The 17,224-nt window shown below is 38.7% G+C and overlaps 1 protein-coding gene across 2 annotated transcripts in view; it reads right to left on the reverse strand.

Moving 5' to 3' along the window:
• The window catches only part of CALN1 (calneuron 1), a 395,181-nt gene that overhangs the window by 174,212 nt on the left and 203,745 nt on the right, over positions 1-17,224 (reverse strand). The window lies entirely within an intron of this gene.

The raw sequence follows: 17,224 nt of genomic DNA on the forward strand, positions 1-17,224 counted from the left end.
AGGTAACACAACTCAGGAACAGGAAACAATTTGAAATCCAGGAAAGTGATGTAGATTAAGGCAATCCAAATGCCAAGAAATAAATCTAATTCTGATGAAAGACTACCTGGTTTGTGGAGGTAAATAAAACAGTGAATCATGCCAGGTTCACCTTAATTTTCTATTTTGCTTTTTGGGGATTGGATTTCTTTTGAAGAGGGGATAGCTGTTGTTTACCAGCATTACTTGATGGATAAAACAAGGAAATGACATTGATGTGAAATGCCCAGATTTCAGAAAAGTCATTTATCAAAATCTTTCTTGAAATCCTTGTTGGGCTAGGCCAATGGGCTGGGAAATACTTAATAACTGACTCACAGGAATGGGTTGAAGGGGAATGGAAGTATAATACTCTTCCAAATCTAATCTCCAATTATTGACACTTTCTCCATCATTTTCTTCAGCTCAATCAACAAAACAACAAATCAAACCCTTCTGTGTAGCTTCTTCTAAGGTGCAAATGCTCAAGCTGAAAATTTAACCATCAACTTTCTTCAGCTAGTTTGGGTTGGTTTTAGCACTCTTTCTGATAATGCAATTTAATATGTTTGGAACTGACTAAATCTCTCAAACCCCAAAGTAGTGATCAAGGAATCAGTGTCCACATGGAGAGAAACAGCATTCTAGGAGAGAGACCTGAAGCTTTGACTCTGATGAGTCAGCAATGTAAAACACACACACACACACACACACACACACACACACACACACACACGAATAGATTATTAAATATCCAAATAATACTGCAAAATACTGCAAAAAATATTGCAAAATAGTATTTTAAAGTCTATCAAAAGATAATGGGCATAACTTGTATCTACCAAATTCAAACGTTGCTGCTATTAGGCAATATAAAAAATTCCTGCTTCTCCACTACCCGATGTGGGTTTTCTTGCCAAAGATACTCGAACATTTTGCCATTTCCTTTTCCAGCTCATTTTACAGATGAGGAAACTGAGGCAAACAAAGTCACAAACAGGCCAGTAAGTGTCTGAGATTGTATTTGAATTCAGATCTTCCTCATTTCAGAGCTAGCATTCTACCCACTGTACCACCTACCTCCAAAGATCAAATGAAATAGGGATAAATGTACTATTTTGATTTTAAAAATCAATTGGAGAAGTTTGGGATGTGAAGGTACAGCTAGTAAGCAGTGTGTAAAAAATGCTTGGGAGTTTGAGCAAACTGAAAGGCCCATCTTAGTCATTAGTATGACAAAGCAGCAAATAAAAGCTAATGAGATTCTAGGCCCCATTAACAGAAACAGAGTAAGGCTCTCCCTGTTGTCTCTAGGATAAAACGTAAAATCCTCATGTTGCTATTCAAAGCCTTTCAGGATACAGTGACCACCTACCTTTCTGATCTGAAAGGTTCCCTTTGTGAAGGGTTCACAAAGTCTTCATTATAAGCTCTTCACCACTGGAAATGTCTCCCTCCTCACCCTCTGCCTCATAAAATGGCTAGAATGCTGGACAGAGTCTAGTTTTAAGTTCCAGTCCTGACTCACAGCCTAGTTGTGTGATCCTGCACAATCCCTTCTCTTCCACAGTCACTTCATTGTACCTGCCTCCCAGTTTTGTTGTGAGAATCCAGTGACAAAATGTTTGTCAACTATGTTGCAAGCCTAAGATGGTTTATGGGAACTCTTAGCTCTTAAAGAGCCTCCAGCTTCCTTCAAATCCAGCCCAGAGGTTGCCCCTCACCAGTGGTCTTTCTTCTCACCTCAGCTTGAAATCACTTCGAAAAGGCTTTCTACTTATAGATTTGTCCTCCAGTAGAATGTAAGAACTTTGGGGCATCACTGTCAATCAATCAACAATTATTAAGTGCCTACAGTATGCCAGAGATTGGGCTAAGTGCTGATATAGAGTGTATGCTACTTGAGGGCAGGAATGGTTGCAAGTTTATTTTCAGATCCTCAGCATCTAGCACAGGGTCTTGAAAACACCATTGTTAATATTCCCATTATTAAAACAATATTAGCTGGCATTTATGTAGCATTTAGAGATTTGTAAAACTCTCGACATAGATCAGTTCATCTGATCCTCACAATGACTCTGTGAAGCAAGTGCTATAATTATCCCCATTTTACAGATGAAGAAACTGAGGGTTATAGAAGTCAGCTCTTCCTGACTCCAAGTTTGGCACTCTATACATTATACCACATGGTAGCCTCTATACTGATGAATCAACTAATCAATCAATATGGATTTATAAAAGGCCTACTATGTTCCAGACACTATTTTAGGCCTTCCCTTGCCCTTTCTTTATATCCTTTGCACTTAGCAGAGTGCTTAGTGCACAGTAGGGGCTTTATATATGCAGGTTGAGTAATTGACTCCCCAATCACTTGGGATCCAAAGGCAAACCTAGAGTCCTGCCCTGAAGATGGGCACTGTTCATTGGGAGGGACACATGTGAATACAGACAAAATGAATAAAGGCACCATCATCCCAAAGGCCCGAGCAGCTGGGAGGAATCAGGAAAGGCCCCATGTAAAAACTGGGAGGGAACTAAAGGGTTCCTGAAGGTGGAGGCGAGGCAGGGGTGTCCCTCTGTTATGGGGGACAGGTCGCCTCACACCTGGAGAGCATGGGGCAGAGGGCGGAGGGAACAAATGGGAGGGATGTGCCGTACAAGGGCTGCAAGGTGGGCAGGAGCCAGCCAGGGGAGGGCCCCAGGGCCGTGGCTGGTACACACAGTACTCTGTAATCCTTAATAAAGGCTTGTTATAGTGAATTGAATTGAACTGAGTCCCCCAGGCTTGTGAGTCATTGATTGTTGCATGTAATGTATTGTCCTGTTGATGAGCTGAGTCAACCCATAGGTACAGAGGAATTCTAGTAGGTTGTGGTTGTTACCTAAGGGACGCAGGCAACTTAGGATTCACAGACTTCCACACTTGTCCTCCGGCTCCTCCGGCACTGGGATCTATGGCCATCCTTGGCTGCTTGGCTGGGAAAAATAAGTGCAGCCTGGGAACTGGGGGGGATTCTGAGTAAGGAAGGGACCCCAAGGAGGTCACCCTGGTCTGGGCTTGCTTCCTCAACCAGCCCCTCCCATAAATCACTGTGTCTGGCCCAGGGCCTTGGAAACTGGGCATTGTGTGTCCAAGGGAGAGCAGAGACCCCTGGGAATGGAGGGAAGGGGAACTCATCTGTGCTCTGTGAGGGGGGCCTCAGTGGGCTAAGGTGGAAGCAGCAGCTGCTGATGGTTGACCCTGTCCTCCCTCCCCTACTTTTCCTTTTCCTTCCCTCCCCTCCCCTCTTCTTTTTCCTTTCCCTCTCCTTCCCTCCCTTCTCTTCTTTCATCTCAGCCTCTCAGAATCCTTGGCTTCCTTCAGCCTTCCTTGATCCCCAAGCTGCTAGTCCCTTCCCCTCTGAAGTCAGCTTGTTTCCACTCTGTCTGCATCTTACATATATTAGTCTACATCCACATCGTCTCCTCCATTAGAATAAAAGGTTCTAGAAGTCAAAGGTTGTAGGATTTTCATGTTTATTTTGGTTTAGTTTGGTTTGGGTTTTTTTTATTTTATTTTATTTTGTATTCCCAACATTAGCAAAAACTTAGAAACAAGTGATTATTAATAAATGCTGTTGGCTGATTGGCTAATGAGACAGGATGTCCCAAAAATCTTAGTGCCACTTTAAGCTGCCATAACTGACCCCTGTCTCAATAGCCAATCAGCCACCAGCAGTATGACCTTTGGAACATCCTTTATCTGTAGATAGTCTCTTTCCAGGCAGAGCATAAATTCCTTAAGAGCAGGGACTACTTGACTTTTGCCTCTGTGTCCCCGACTTTGGCACAGTAGAGCTTAATAAGTGCTTACCTATTGACTGACTGATGGATCTCCTTATACTAAAGCTTCATAAACTGTAGGTTGCAACTCCATATGAGGTCGCATAACTGAATATGGAGGGGGTCACAAAATTATAATTAATTACCAGTTAATTTGTTTTATCTATCTATACGCTCAAGTCACGTAAAAAATTCTCAGGTGAAAAGGGGTCACAAATGGAAAAAGTGCTTTAAGCAATACAGCTTGATAGAGTGGAAAGAGCAATGAATTTGAAGGGTCTGAGCTGACCCTCACACGTTCTGTAATTCTGCCTCAGTTACCTAGTCTGTAAAATGGAAAGAATATGTTCAGTGTTGCTGTGAGGATAAAATGAGGTGATGTCTAAAGTGTTTTGTATTTTTTTTCCTTATTTTTTTCTGAGTTAAATAACTTGTCCAGGCTGACACGGTTAAGTGTCTCTAACTCCAGGGGCAGTGCTCTATCTACTGCACTACCTGGCCCTCCCTATGTTTTTGTAAGTCTTAAAGCATTTTGTAAAGAAGGAAGAGAAGGAGGAGCATCTATATCCTGTGTCCTTATCTAGGAATAAGCTCATCACCCTTGTAGACTACACCCTATTCCTCTTAGTATTGGAAAATGCTAAGCACTGAGTGAACATTCATTAATTTCTTAACTATAAAGCCTGGAAATCGGACACGCTAGCAGGCAAGGCCGGGAATTGTTCGGCCTAAATAAATTAAGCAAAAGAACAATCCACTCAGTTTTGGCTACTTAAAATATGGCACCATCTGGCCCTGAGAGATGGACTCAGTGACCTCATGTCTCCTGTAGCCCTCCAATATTCTCATTTTATTTTTAAAGAGCCCAACTGGAATGCTTCCTTGCAGGAAGGATCCCTCAGAGGTAAATCACAACAGGCGAGCTCCAGGGGGCTGACGACGCAGCTGTTCTCGGGACCCAGGGACACGGCCCCCAGCCTGGAGGCAGCTGGGAGCTGCCACGTGTCTTGCTCGGCCATCCCCATGAGCTCTGACAACACCTCTTGGGATGCTGTCCTTTTCTGGGTCATGAGCCATAATTCCTGGGAAGTATTTGAAAGGTCCTTGGCAAAACTAGTGGTCACCAAGGCATTTCTCAGGCAAGGATTAAGCTTCTTTTATGTGATTCATCTCTGTAATTAATGCCAAAGGCAGCACGGTAAAGTATAATAAAGGCTAGATTGAGAGTCACAGGTTCTGGGTTCAAATCTCACCTCTATCACTTATGACCTGGATGGCCCAGTAAGTCCACTCTGGGACTCAGTTTACTCTTTATAAAATGAAGGCATTGGACTAGAAGACCCTGAAAAACTCTAATTTTAAGGCTATAATCTCACTTATTTCCTCAAATTCCTTCTATGAAATAAGAGTTATACCCAAATGGCTCTTCCAGCTCTCCAGATTCCATGATTTCTCTGGGCCTCAGTTTCCCCACCTATAAAAAATGGCTTCTGAGGTTCCCCCACCCCAATCTCTAACCCTATGAAGTCTGAATCCGGGGAAGGTTTTCTATTTCCATGACCTGGCCTTTAACGCCCACTACTGAGCATCTCCATGGGTTTTATTTTCAAGAAAATCAGTCTCATTTGCTTCAATCTCTGCCTTTTCTCAATTCTATTCAACATGCACTGTGTCAGGAGCTTTGGGAAACAGCAGTCTACTTCGCCTAGAAGTCACAGTGTAGCGAGTCAGGGGGAATAACATGAAATAAGGTTGGAAAAGTAGGTTGGAACCTTATTGTCAAGGGTATTACATTCCAGACTAAGGAGTCAGGATACCTAGCCCCATCCCATTTTATAAATGAGGTCTAGAGAGCTTAAGTGACTTTCCCAGAATCACATGACCAATAAATGTTTAATATTCCAATATTCTGTTCATTAAACCTCATGCCCTCTCAAGTTCTTTAGTGAGGTCACTAGGTGGCACAAGAAGTTGTTGTTCAGTCATTTCAGTCATGTCCAACCTCATTTGGGGTTTTCTTAGCAGAGATACCGGAGTAGTTTGCCATTTCCTTCTCTTGCTCATTTGACAGATGAGGAAATGGAGGTAAAGATTGCTCTAGGATCACAAAAACTAGAGACAGATTTGAACTCTGGAATTGTGAAATGATCTAACTATTTTAAAGAGCAATCTGGAATTATGTCCAAAGAGTTATTAAATTGCCTCTACCTTTTGACCAGTACTTGACTTGACTTGACTAGTACTTGGTCTATTTCCATAGATGATTAGGGAAAAGGGAGGGAAAACATATATTTTCTAAAACGTTGATAGCGGCTCTCTTCATGTCAAAGAATTGGAAATTGCTGGGATATCCATCAATTATGAATGGCTGAACAAGTTGTGATATATAATTGTGATGGAACATTACTGTACTAAAAGAAATGATTTGCTTAGGGCAGCAAGATTGTGCAGTATATAGAGCACCAGCCCTGAAGTAAGGAAGATCTTAGCCTAAGACACTTAACACGGACTGACTGACTTCTGATGTGATGAAGAGGATTATACCATATCATAAATCTTTTGGGACAACAATATTATTTTAAGAACAACTTTGAGTAAAGCCATTTTAACTACTGCCTGTTCCAGTTCCCTCATTTGTAAAATGTGATGGCCTTGGAAGGTTCCTTCTTGTACAATGTCTTGTCATCAATGGAATATTGTTAAGAAGTATTGATGTGACACCAATGAAGAGAAGGAGGGTAGAGTGGAAGTGACCCTAGTCAAGTCACAATTCCAATTGCCTCACCAAAAAAAAAAAAAAAAAAGAAAAGAAAAGAAAAGAAGAAGAAAGAAATGATGAGCTCAATGACCTTAGAAAAACATGGACATATTTGCAAAATGAGCAGAACCAAAAGAATGTTGTATACAGTAATAGCAATATTATTTTAAGAACAACTTTGAGTAAAGTCATTTTATCTGTTATAAGTACGGAAAATGATGACAAAGGACTTATAAAGAAAGATGTTATCTGCATCCAGAAAAAATCTGATAAATAGAAGTAAGATTGAACAATTTTACATATTTATGTAAATATACACACACACACACACACACACACACACACACACACACACACATATATATACACCCCTATTTATTCTAGAGCAAGGGAGAGGGAAGAAAAAAAGAAGTTTACATGATAAATGTATTATCTTTTTAAAGGACTAGCAAGTTGTACATAATAGACTTGTAGTTTCATGGACAGTTATCTTTAATTATACTGTATTATAAAAGTGCTTGTAATATATAAAAATTAATTTAAAAATTAAATTAAATTTAGAAAAATAAGTCTTCCTGATCCCGAGCTCTATTGTATTGCCCTACCTGTCCAGCAATCAAGAAGACCTGTATATTCAACATTCGCTTCAATTACTCACCAGCTGCATGACCTTGGGCAAGCCATTTTAACTACTGCCTGTTTCAGTTCCCTTGTTTGTAAAATGATTAAGCCCAACCTGAAGACCTCAAACATCCCCCTCTAATTCTATAATTATGATCCTATGAATGAGGATGTAACATTAACAGATTGCTATAGAAAGATTCTTTTTTCATTTTCTTTTGTTTTTCGATTAATAATTTTTCTTACTCCTACTCCCCTTGACTTAAAAGAATAAAAAACAACTAAATGCTTATAAAAATATACAAACAAAACAAATCCCCACAGTGTCCATTCCAAAAAAATGCACATCTCATTCTGTATCCTAAAGGTCACAACTCTGTGAAGGCTGGTTTAAACAGGGATAAAACTGGAGATCGAGGGCCAATGAAAAAGAAGGTTGTTGAAGCCATTTAAATGGGAGGTGATGTGAGCAGAAAGAAAGAGAGACACAAGAGATGCCACAGAAGAAAAATCAATCTGATTTTTCAACTGATTAGATATTGTGAATGTGGGAAAAGTGAAGAAGAAGAAAGGGTCCAAGATTACTGGCTAAGGTTATGAAGCTGGGTGGTTAGAAAGATAAGGGTGTATTCAACAGAAATAAAGACCTTCAGAAGAGGGACAGGTTTAAGAAGGAAGATGAATTAATTCAGTTTGAGATTTGGTGAATACGAGGTGTCTGTGGGATGGAAATCCAAGAAGAGATGTATAATTTCTTATACTTAGTACAGTAATTGGTGAAATAGAATCATCCCTAAGAAGAAACACCAGGGATAGAGAAATAGATTTGGAAGTTATTGGTGTAGACATAATAATTAAACCCTTGGGATCAGATGACATCAAAGGTGAGAAGGTAGAAAGAAGAGAGCCCAAGATAGACTCTTCAAGGACGCCCATTTCCATATTTTTTTGTGATTATCTCTCATGACTGGAATATTTTTCCAACTCATCTCTACATTCCAGAATCTGTTGCTTTCCTCAAAACTCTGCTTAAGCAATATCTTTTATAAGAACCCATTTGTCTAGAGTATTTACTTTATTTTTACTATCTACATAAATATGTGCATAGAATATACATAGTAGAAGGTAAGTTTCTTGAGGGCATCAGGGATCGCTTTATTTCTATTTTTGTATTCACTAATGCTAAATACTAACATGATAGCAGACACTCAATCAATGATTATTAATTGACTGATACATGCACAAAATTTTTCAAGGTAGTGAGAGAGGGGGGCAGAAAAATAAATAAGATATGATTCCTGAGCACAAAAAGTTTATATATTAGAAGTTAACTATAACTGAATTGAATGGTTGATTATCCATGTATAAAAGCAGCATGTTGCATAGGGCCTGGAGTCAAGAAGACTCATCTTCATGAGTTCAAATCTAACCTCAGACACTTATTAGCTGAGCAAATCTGGACAACTTATTTAACTTTCTTAGTCTCAGTTTCCACATCTGCCAAATGAGCTGAAAAAGGAAATGGCAATTTTGAAGTATCTTTGCCAAAAAAAACCCAAAAAAGTCACAAAAAGTCAGACAGGACTGAAATGGCTCAGCCACAGTGTATAAAAAGCTTCCAGACCTTTAGCAATTCAAATCAAGTGGAATGACTAATTAATAAGTATATATTAAATACATAATAATAACAACAATTATAATAGGTATAATGATACAGCATTTTGAAGTTTGCAAAGCATTTTATAAATGCCATCTGTTTATATCTTCACAACAACTGTGGGAGGTAGGTATTATTATCTCCATTTTGGCAAACAGAAATGAACTGACATGTCCAGTATCACCTAGCTAACAAGAATCCGAGGGTACCTTTGAATTCAGTTCTTTTTAACTCTTAAGTCCAACATTCATTCTGATTTACCATCTACCTGGTTCTGTATACCTGGAATTATACTAAGGGCATGGGATATACAAAGAAAATTCAGATATATCCCTGAATTCAAGAAGTTTGCATTCTAAAGGAAGAGACAACATATTTGTTGACATATATACATATATATGTGAATATATATTTCATAAAAGGGAGTAAATGGAAGATATGCAGCCTTAAGAACCTGGAAAGGCTCCATAGACTAGACAATGCTTGGACTGAATTTCAAAGAAAGCCAAAGTTCTTGAGAGCCAGAGTTTGGCAGGGAAGACCTTCATCCATGGGGGAAAGTACAGATATGGAAGAGGTATGGCAGGATGGCTGGCTCATGGGATGCAAAGAGCAGAACATAAGACATAACGCAAACTGAATATTCTCCAAAGTCCTTGATCAGTTACTTCTGTAAGAAGTTCCCCATAGTTCTGTTTCTCCCAGAAAAGTTCTCCAATAGATACATCTCTCATTGTTTTCTTTCCCTAAATCAGAAAGAGTGCAGAAGTAGGACTTAGTTGCTTGACTTGGAATCCCTGTAATTATTCCATTCTCTATGTCTTACTTGTGATACTGCCTTCTCATCAACTGGGAACAGAACAAGATAATCCCTAAGGTCTTTTTCTATGAATTCAGCTATTTCCCTTGGTTGAAAACATTAATTGAAAACTCTTTGTGTGTAATGTATTGTGTTGGGTAAATATGGGTCTGTTGAATTTAATTAGGTATTGGGATTGGAGTAGGAGGGAGGGTAGAGTGAGAAGAGGAAAAAGAAGAATAGCAGATATATCCCCTATCTCCAAGGGATCAAATGGCTATTTGAATTTCAACATTTTAATCAATGGTTTGGATGATGGTGTGGTTCACATACTTATCAAAGCTGTGAATGAAAAGAAAAGGCAAAAAACAGTTATTTTTGTTTTTGTCGAATCGTTTTCAGTCCCGTTTGACTCTTGGTGACCCCATTTGGGGTTTTCTTGGCAAAGAAGCTGGAATGGTTTGCCATTTCCTACTCCAGCTCATTTGACAGATATGGAAACTGATGCAAAGAGAGTTAAGTGACTTGCCCAGCTAGTAAGTTTCTGAAGCCAGATTTTTAATTCATCAAGAAGAGTCTTTGACTCCAGACCTGGCACTCTATCCATTGTACTACTTAGCTGCTCCAACAGCTCTTTGCTAAATGTTCTAAGCAGGGTCTGGAAAGATCATGGAAAACTAAGAATGATGGTCTGAATCTGATTAGATAAAATTTAATAGAGACAATAGTAAAACCCCTTCAAAAAAAATCTGAAGTTCAAAGATGTCACTTGCACAGGCATAGGATATGGGAGATGTAGGTGGATAGCCATTAATGTGACAAAAACCTAACCCTCTCAGGGGTCTGTGAGTGCAAAATGAGCCACCCATGTCATGGGGCAGCCCAGAAAGACATGGTGATAGGAGACACAACTAAAAGGAGTGTCCTTAGAGGCCAAGGTAATAGGTCCATTATATTTAGCCAAACTCCCTCCTAAAACACAATCTGACTATATCAATGTGTAATAACAAACATCTCCAGCAAAATGGAGGCCTTATCTGACACTATAACCCAATTAATGGAAGTGATGACATTTAGTTTAAGGAAGAAAGTTCTTAGGTGAGGGTCTAGGGTAAGCCCAGAATGGATAACATCTTCCAACATTAGAAAGATTGACTTGTGGTGATGGGATGAAATACATCCTTCTTGGTCTGGAAAGGAAAGATCAAAACCAATGGACAAAATGTAAAACAGCTGGTCTACCCATCATCACAAGGAGTTTTCAATCCTGAATCATTCACCAAAATCTACAATCATTTACTAAGTAAGTCCAAAGTGCCAGACACTGGGATAAATTTAGGAAATACAAAACCAAAGCAAAAAATCTAGTAAAAGTGTCCATTGTGGAGTAGATGACCATTTCCAGATATGTCATAGAGAAGAGTCCAGTATTGGGAAAGAGTTTGGAATAAATCATCCCTAAGGTCCATTATAACAGGAAGATTCTATGATTCTTACTACTGGGTACTTTTGAGTACCTGAAACTGTTAGATTAGGCAGCCCTTAAAATCTGTGTGAACCTTGACTCTGTCTCTCATTGGCTGGGTGACCTTCACCAAGTTCCTTCCCTTCCCTGGGCTGCAGTTTCCTCATGGACAAAAGGAGAGGGGTGGATGTGATGGTCTTTCAGTTTCTTTTCATCTCTAAATTAATGCTGCTATAATTTTATAGAGTGTAACTCACTAGCAAGATTTTCTCTTCTGGGTACTTTAGGTCATAGGCTGTTCTATGAGACTCATGCTCCTTGATATATGATGGACTGAAGGGGATATGCTAGAGATAACTGAACAATAATGATTTTGTGGATTAAAAAAATAACTCAGCAGTTCTGCATGTCAACTTCTGACACAATCCCGTACTATTTCTCCACTTACCACTGCTTGGTCATAGGCACACAGGACTTTGATGAACAGCATGGGACATCAACATCAAATTCACCAAGTCTCCTTAAGGAAGGATTAATAGACTATGCCAGGGGAATATACATGAGTACAGAGGTTCCTCCCAAGCCAGGAGTTGACAGAATGAGGAACAGGCTTAGCCTGGGCCACTCCATCCTTGGGGAGAATGTCATGACCGAGGCCAGATTTTCTCATCAGTTCCCTGAGCATCCGAAGTTGTCACTTCTTTATCAATAGCCACAGGTCCTCCTGATGTCCAAAGGTGAGCGGGCTTTGCTTGCTCCAAGATTCAGCTCCATTGCTACCTTCTCTAAGAAGCCTGGTCCAACCAGCTGCTAGTGTGGTCACTTCCCAAAAGCACTTAGGATTTCTATTTGTACGTACTTTTTAAATGCTTATATTAGATATGTTAGATATTAGATATGTTGTCTCTACCCATCTTCTCTTACTCATGTACATGCACACATACAAATACAATAGAACATAAGCCCCACAAGGGCAAGTAAAACTTCACTTTCCTAGTAAGTTGCCCAGGACACAATAAGTAAACTTTTTTCACTCATGACCCCTTTATATAAATTTTTATACAACATCAGAAATATAGGTACATAAAACTAGATAAACCAATCAAACATTTATTGATTATAAATCATAATTCAGTGACTCCTACATATAATTATATAGTTTAAGCTTTGCTCTAATGAACCTCCCCCACCACACTTCAAGCAACACGTAAATTGCCCAAGGAACTTTTTTTTTGCTTTGTCTTTATATACTAGCATATTATCAGGTGTACAGTAGGCACTAAATAAATGTTTTTTGATTGGTTGATCCCCTTTAGCCTCCACTTCCAACAAAAGAAAATGTAAATTCTTTGAGAGCAGAAATGATTTTACTTTTGTTTTTGGATGCTCAGAGCCTAGCATAGTGCCCAACACATAATAAGCATTCTCCCCAGGAAGAATGTAAGCTCTCTGAAAGCAGTGTCTATGTGATCTTTTTCTCAATCAATTAAACTCAGTGGAGTTTAATAAATGATCAGTGACTGACCAATTAATTTATCTCTTTATATGATACAACCAGGTAGCAGAGTGGTTCATATTGGATTTATAGTTGAGAAGACACAAGGTAAACTTCTGCTTTCGTCATTTATTAGCAGCTGAGAATATTACAAATTCTATCAGTTCTCTCATCTGTAAAATGGAAATAATAGCACTTATTTCCCACAGTTATTGTAAGGATCAAATAAAAAATTTGTAAAATTTCATTTTAGATGTATTTATTATTATAATTAATTATTATTACTGTTTCTACTCTCTTCTCCCTCTAATTCATCCTTCATGCCATTGCAGAATTATTTTCCTACTCAGGCCATTACATGATTCTATGACTTGATTTTGTAAGGATGTTGAGCTAAAGGGGATCTTTTAAAAGTCCAAGGTCTTTATTTTACAGATAATGAAATTGAAGGAATCATGGATTAAGAACTGGAAAGAATACCTGAAATCACCCAGTTCACATTTCTTATTTTACATGTAAAGTGCCCTGCCCAGCGTCCCGCAATCAGCAAGTAGCAAAGCCCAAATTTGAACCCAAGTCTTCTGTTTTTAAATTCTGTGCTATTTCTCCAAGACCATGCCATCTTTAGGACCATGAAAGTTCTATAAGTCTAACCAGCATTCCCTACAGGTTCTCCTTTCCTAAGCACTTCAGAAGATCCCATTCCCCCAGTCTCATGCAAGAAATGTCCCAGTGGCAAAATCTCTGTTTGCACTGTTGCAGTTCTTCCTCCTCCATAACCACCACTTTTTGCCATTGCTGGAAACAGTTTGGGAAAAAACCCAGAAAAAAATCATTCAAACCCCAGGAATTTAACATTTTTGCAAGCAGGACTAGATGCTATATCTCATGCTGTCCCTTTATGGGCAGACAGTGGGAGAAGGGGCGGAGGAGGCTGTCTGGTGAGAATTAATGACCGTTTCTACCCTCTCCCTGCTATTCAATTAAATGTCAGCCCAGAGTTGGGTGAGCGACAGCCTAGAAGGAAGCATTGGCCAAGGGAAATGCCATTAGCTACATTATAATAAAGGCAACTGAGAAGTCAAAGACTTACCTTATTGGTGGGCATCATTTAAAGTACAGATGGGCAGTTAAGCTAAGGAAAAGCTCAATTGATGCAGTCTAGGTCATTCTGGACCTTGGCCACAATGGGCTGTTCTTTTTCCCTTGCCCTCAGTGCTTCTTGTACTTCATTATCCAATTGAAGATTCCCTTCCTATTCCTCTCACTGGCATTTTATCCTCCTATGAGGTTCATTCTATCCAAATTTGCCATCCAATCCAGATCTTGGAGACTGTTATCTACTAACTCCCAGAACATTTTTCCATTTTTTCAATGACTTCAGTGCTGAGTTGTTTTCCTCTTCACTCTACCTTCTCCCTTCATAATCCACTTCAACAACCCACTTCCTTCAACCTACTCAATTCTCACAATCCTCTACTCCATCTCAACTACACTCAGACATGATAATAACCTTGATCTTGTCATCACTCATTACAGTTCCATTTTTTATCTTCAACATATCAATGATAAATTATGATCAAATGCAACATTCCTTTATCTTATTTTAATCTATCACTATCTCACCCAATACCTTACTTCTTCTAAACCTATTCTGAACCTCAACATGACCTCCAATCTATCACTTAGTAATTTTTCCAGGCCACCATTCCTATAGTGTAGCCTGACTACACTCTTCACTTCCTCCATGTTTCTCTTGCCAAAACCCAATGCTATATTACTCCTGCATATGCCATCTTTATTTCTATTCACAAGCTGCTTAACAGAGCTCAGGGAAGTCATAACTAGGCTAACAAATTTAGATTATCCAATGTCAGTGCAGTATGACAATCCTTCTACCACTCCTAAATAATTTTCTTTCTTTTTTTTTTTTTTTTTTTGCTGAGCCAATTGGGGTTAAGTGACTTGCCCAGGGTCACACAGCTAGGAAGTGTTAAGTGTCTGAGAACAGATTTGAACTCAGGTCCTCTTTATTTCAGGGTTGGTGCTCTATCCACTGCTCTACCTAGCTGCCCCATCTTAATTAATTTTCTATGCCACCTATTATAATGGCTGTTCCAAACCTTCTGGTCTCTCATCAAGCTTCTCATAAAATAGTTTCTCCCTTACACTATTAGCTGAAGACTTCACCTCATACTTCACCAAAATCAAGCACAAATTTCCTTAACCTGAGTACTTTCTCCTTCCTTCCTCCTTGCCTCTTAGTATTTTGACATCTTTCCCATTATTTTCTCTTTTTTGCTCCAGTCTCTGTGGAAGAGATGGTCCTTCACCTCAGTAAGAACACATCCAGCTGCCCTCACTATCACCTCTACTTCTTTCTCTCTTACCTTTAGTCTTTCCCTATCTAGTGGTCTCTGTTCTGCTGCCTTCATACAATATTTTTTCCTTCCTCAAAAATCTTTGACTACATCTTACCAATCCTACTAGTTTTAGTCCTATAGCTCTCTTCTTTTTTTCAGTCAAACTCATAGAAAAGGCCATTTACATTCAGTATCTCCACAGCTCTCATTCAACTAAAACTCCTTTCTCCAAAGTTATCAGTAATATCTTGCCAAATCTAATGAACTTTTTCTTACTTTTCATCCTTTATGATCTCTCAGGCAGCTAAGTAAAGCAATGGAGTCTTGATTCAGTAAGATTTGAGTTCAAATTCAGCCTCAGACATTTACCCTAGGCAATTCACTTAACCTTTAAATTCCACTATGGGAATAATAATAGCAACTAGCTCACAGTTGTGATGAGAATCAAAATACCTTAGCACAGTGCCTGGAACATAGTGAACTCTTAATTATCCTTCCCCTCACATCAATGCATCATCCATATAGCTAATAAAGTTATCTTTTTAAAATACATGTCTGATCATGTCACAACATGTCCCTACTCAACAAACTTCAGTGGCTCCCTATTTCCTCTGGGATGAAATATATATTTCTGAGTTTGGTATTTGAAGCTTCTCACAAGCTAGTCCTTTCTTACCTGTCCAGCTTCTTATACATTAACCCTCTCTTCATAATCCATGATTCAATCTTCATTCTGTTCCACACACATAATCTGTAGAATGCTCCATCTTTCATCTCCATATTTTTACACTGCATTTTCTTCTTAGCCTACTTGATTTTCTTCAATACTCAGTTCATGCTCTCACTTCCATGTGAAACCTTCCTTGCTTCTCCCAACTTTCTCCTCCAAATGAAATTGTATTCATTTTATATATACTCTGCATATATGGACACATATATAGAAGTTGACTCCCTTTCTAGAGCAGAAGATGTTTAAAGGCAGGAAAGTTTTTCCTTTTATCTTCAGTGATTACCAGAGCATCTGGCCCATAATAAGTCTCCCTAAATAGTAGGGTTTTTTTTTTTAATTTCCCACAGTGTTTTGCACATTGTAGCTGTTTAGTTTATGTACATTTAGTTTATTGAATTGATAAGTGAGTACAGAGCAGAGTTAGCACCAGAGTGAATCAATCTAATTCTGGTTAACCTCTCTTGGTTTATATGAAAATAAAAAGGATCGGTAATTTTGTCAACTTAACAAACTCCCACTTTCAGGGATTCCTCTACCCTTTAACTTAATTTACCTATTATTTGAGGGGCTGGGACTAGATTTAGAATCAACCCGCAATAACTTATTAAACACCTACTCTGTGCTATGCACTGGGCTAGGTGCAGAGAAAACAGAGCAAAAATGAAACGAATGACCCATTTATCTAAGGAGCTCTTCTTCTATTAGAAGATGGCCTTAATGTTCTTATGCAGCTCTAAATCTATAAATCTAAGGCTTGGTTAATAAGTCATAGGTTGATCCCTGAAGCATGAAGAGATTCAGGATCTGGTCAGTAAATGGTAGAGACAGGATTCAAAACTAAGTCTCTAATAACTACAGTTTAAAAATTAGTATTAACCTGCACTTATAATTTATTTGGTAGAAATAATTCCATCTACCAATTGTGGTTGGTACTTTAGGCTTACAGTCCTACAGTGATACCCAGAACAGTGAGAAGCTGTGATTTGCCAAGGATCACACAGCCAATATATGCCAATTTTAATATGAAAGGTATTATTTAAATAATTATCTAAAATTTAAAAAAAAAAAAAAAACACCAGAAACCATTTCTGAAAGGGGGTCACTATTGATACATATCTATTATTATTGTCACAAAAATCAAAGACCCAAAAGAGATCTAAGACCACAAAATGATGCAGAAAATAGAAGAAAGACACACATTGACCAAAGTCCACAGGATTGGTATCCATGAATAATAAAACAGAGCCGTTAGCAAACATGCGAAACTCATGAACCCAAGAGGTTGTCAAAAATATGGAAATGAACAGGATTTCACAAAGCAATCATGTAAATTCACAGAAGACACCTTAATATTTTATTAAGTGGAAGGTAATAATAGACCTCACCCAGATGTGGCTGATACCAGGATAGACAAGTAAAAAGCACTTTCTTATGAAGAAGGTAATATCTGTGTCTTATGTTCACTTCATTCATGAGGAAGCAATAAGAGATATTTC

Source organism: Antechinus flavipes, chromosome 4 (assembly GCF_016432865.1).
Source record: "Antechinus flavipes isolate AdamAnt ecotype Samford, QLD, Australia chromosome 4, AdamAnt_v2, whole genome shotgun sequence".
In the NCBI taxonomy this organism is placed as follows: Eukaryota; Metazoa; Chordata; class Mammalia; order Dasyuromorphia; family Dasyuridae; genus Antechinus; species Antechinus flavipes.